The 3,665-nt window shown below is 39.6% G+C and overlaps 1 pseudogene; it reads left to right on the forward strand.

Moving 5' to 3' along the window:
* Positions 1-264: 264 nt before the first annotated feature.
* On the forward strand, positions 265-364 carry LOC124987723 (uncharacterized; annotated as a pseudogene).
* Positions 365-3,665: the final 3,301 nt, after the last annotated feature.

Here is a 3,665-nt window from a genome sequence, read left to right on the forward strand (position 1 = left end):
TGGATCACTTTCCAGACCTCCGGGTCTCAGTAGTTGTCCTGATTTTTTTCAAATCTTGCATGGTCCCTACTGTGATTCCTATTTCTCTCTACCCTGTCACTTTGTGCACTGTGTCAAGAGATGTGTCTAAAATTCTTATAAGAATCATGTATTGTCCTAGTCATGTTGCATAGGTGTGGGTTGGAATTTCTTTTAGTTCCACTGTTCAGAAGAGCCTTGATATGGTTTTCATTATCATTAGAATTATATATTTAGTTAAAAAGTGCCCGCTTCAACAGCATATACTAAAATTGGAGCAATATAGAGAAGATTAGCTTGGCCTCCACACCAGTATGACAAAAAAATTCATATGTTACATATTAAAACACACACACACACACACATGCAGAATTTCTGTTGGAATTTTTCAGGTATAGTACTTGGATATTTAGTTTTTAGCACTTTATATTTCTAATCATGCTATTTGGCTATAGAATTGACAGAATTTCTGTTGGAATTTTTCAGGAATAGTACTTGGATATTTAGTACTTTATATTTCTAATTATGCTATATTGGCTATAGAATGAGGGTGATCTCCATTCCAACACTCTCGCAGAAAAATGAGAGCGCTTGACCTGGTTCCACCTATCAGGTCCTAGCCAGGCAGGGGCCTTCTCGCCTTCTTACATCACCGTCAACTGCCCAGAGCTCTCCCCTTTCTCTCTTCTAGGAATATGCGAGAGTCCTTAGGATACTGAAAGAAGAATCATTCTAGGTAGGGTGGATAGGATGGGGACTAAGCAAATTTTGGAGGCATACAGGCATCAGTGCCGCTGGACTCAAAGTGAATGACCTGCTGCCTCAACAAGAAGGGCGACCGAGGCAGTGCTTCAGGGAGGGGTCATGCAGCTCTCGGAACGCGAGACCAAGATGTCCAAGCCCTGACACCCCAGCCTGCCACCGACTGCTTCCTGCTGCTCTGTCTACCTCCTGTGACACACCGTGTACCCAAAAGTCACGCTAATCATTCAGTGTCTGGACTTTGACTTTTGCGCCCACGTCATTTCCTTTCTTTCCATCCACTCCATAGTCTTAACCTAGTTTTGGAAATGGACCCTGTGTGTTAGAATTGTATCTTTGGTTAAACATTTTCAATTCCTCTGGTGGAGCTGAGTGGTTAACATTTCACGATGGTAACACCCTGTTCTTTGATTTATGGCTATAAATGAAGGACTACCGGTGACAAGTGTTGAGCACCTGCTCTGTGCGATCGCAGAGTGCAGCAGCAGAGCTGCCACGTCTCACACTCATCAGACCACCAGGTGACTGCGTCTTCGCAGATATGTCCCATACTCCATGAAATCCTTTATTTTTTAATTTTTTATTATTTTTTATTGTAAACAAATGGGATACATGTTGTTTCTCTGTTTGTACATGCAGTCAAGGCATATCGTTTGTGTAATCATAAATTTACATAGGGCATGTTGCTTGATTCATTCTGTTATTTTTTCCTTTCCCCAACCCCTCCCACCCCTCTTTTCCCTCTGTCCTTCCTTCCTCCATTCCTGCCACCCTCCCTAACCATAACCCTAACCCTACCCCTAACACTAACACTAACCCCTCCCACGGATGTGTCATCATCCGCTTATCAGTGAGATCATTCATCCTTTGGTTTTTTGAGATTGGCTTAACTCACTTAGCATGATATTCTCCAATTTCATCCATTTGCCTGCAAATGCCATAATTTTATCATTCTTTATGGCTGAGTAATATTCCATTGAATATATATACCACTGTTTCTTTATCCATTCATCAATTGAAGGACATCTAGGTTGGTTCTAAATCGGGCTATTGTGAATTGAACAGCTATGAACATTGATGTGGCTGTATCTCTGTAGTATGCTGATTTTATATTTTATTTATTTATTTTTAATTTTTATTTTATTTTTATTGTAAACAAATGGAATACATGTTGTTTCTCTGTACATGGCGTAAAGGCATACCATTTGTGTAATCATACATTTACATAGGGTAATGTTGTTTGATTCATTCTGTTATTTTTTCCCTTCCCCCCACCCCTCCCACCCCTCTTTTCCCTCTATACAGTCCTTCCTTCCTCCATTCTTGCCCCCCTCCCTAAACCTAACTCTAACCCTAACACTAACCCCGCCCACCCCCCATTATGTGTCATCATCCACTTATCAGCGATATCATTTGTCCTTTGGTTTTTTGAGATTGGCTTATCTCACTTAGCATGATATTCTCCAATTTCATCCATTTGCCTGTATGCTGATTTTAAGTCCTTTGGGTATAGGCCAAGAAGTGGGATAGCTGGGCCAAATGGTTGTTCCATTCCAAGTTTTCTAAGGAATCTCCACACTGCTTTCCAGAGTGGCTGCACTAATTTGCAAACCCACAGCAATGTATGAGTGTACCTTTTTCCCCACATCCTTGCCAACAGCTATTGTTGCTTGAATTCTTGATAATCGCCATTCTAATTGGGGTGAGATGAAATCTTAGGGTAGTTTTGATTTGCATTTCTCTTATTACTAGAGATGTTGAACATTTTTTCATATATCTGTTGATTGCTTGTACATCTTCTTCTGTGAAGTGTCTGTTCATTTCCTTAGCCCATTTGTTGATTGGATTATTTGTGTTCTTGGTGTAGAGTTTTTTGAATTCTTTATAGATTCTGGAGATTAGTGCTCTATCTGAAGTATGGTTGGCAAAGATATTCTCCCACTCTGTAGGCTCTCTCTTCACATTACCGATAAGTTTCCTTTGCTGAGAGAAAGTTGTTTAGTTTGAATCTATCCCAGTTGTTGATTCTTGCTTTTATTTCTTGTGCTATGGGAGTCCTGTTAAGGAAGTCTGATCCTAAGCCAACAAGTTGAAGATCTGGACCTACTTTCTCTTCTATAAGATGCAGGGTCTCTGGTATGATTCCGAGGTCCTTGATCCATTTTGAGTTGAGTTTTGTGTAGGGTGAGAGATAGGGGTTTAATTTCATTCTGTTGCATATGGATTTCCAGTTTTCCCAGCACCATTTGTTGAAGAGGCTATCTTTTCTCCATTGCATATTTTTGGCACCTTTGTCTAGTATGAGAAAATTGTATTTATTTGGGTTTGTATCCGTGTCCTCTATTCTGTACCATTGACCTACCTGTCTACTTTGGTACCAATACCATGCCGTTTTTGTTACTATTGCTTTGTAGTGGAGTTGAAGATCTGGTATTGCGATATCCCCTGCTTCGCTCTCTCTACTGAGGATTGCTTTAGCTATTCTGGGTTTTTTATTCTTCCAGATGAATTTCATAATTGCTTGCTCTATTTCTGCAAGGTACATCATTGGGATTTTAATTGGAATTGCATTGAATCTGTATAGCACTTTAGGTAGTATGGCCATTTTGACAATATTAATTCTGCCTATCCAAGAACATGGGAGATCTTTCCATCTTCTAAGGTTTTCTTGAATTTCTTTCTTTAGTGTTCTGTAGTTCTCATTGTAGAGGTCTTTCACCTCTTTTGTGAGATTGATTCCCAATTATTTTATTTTTTTCGAGGCTATTGTGAATGGGGTAGTTCTCCAAACTTCTCTTTCTGAAGATTCATCACTTATGTATAAAAATGCATTGGATTTATGAGCATTGATCTTGTAATCTGCTACTGTACTGAATTCACTTATC

This window comes from Sciurus carolinensis, chromosome 6 (genome assembly GCF_902686445.1).
Source record: "Sciurus carolinensis chromosome 6, mSciCar1.2, whole genome shotgun sequence".
NCBI lineage: Eukaryota > Metazoa > Chordata > Mammalia > Rodentia > Sciuridae > Sciurus > Sciurus carolinensis.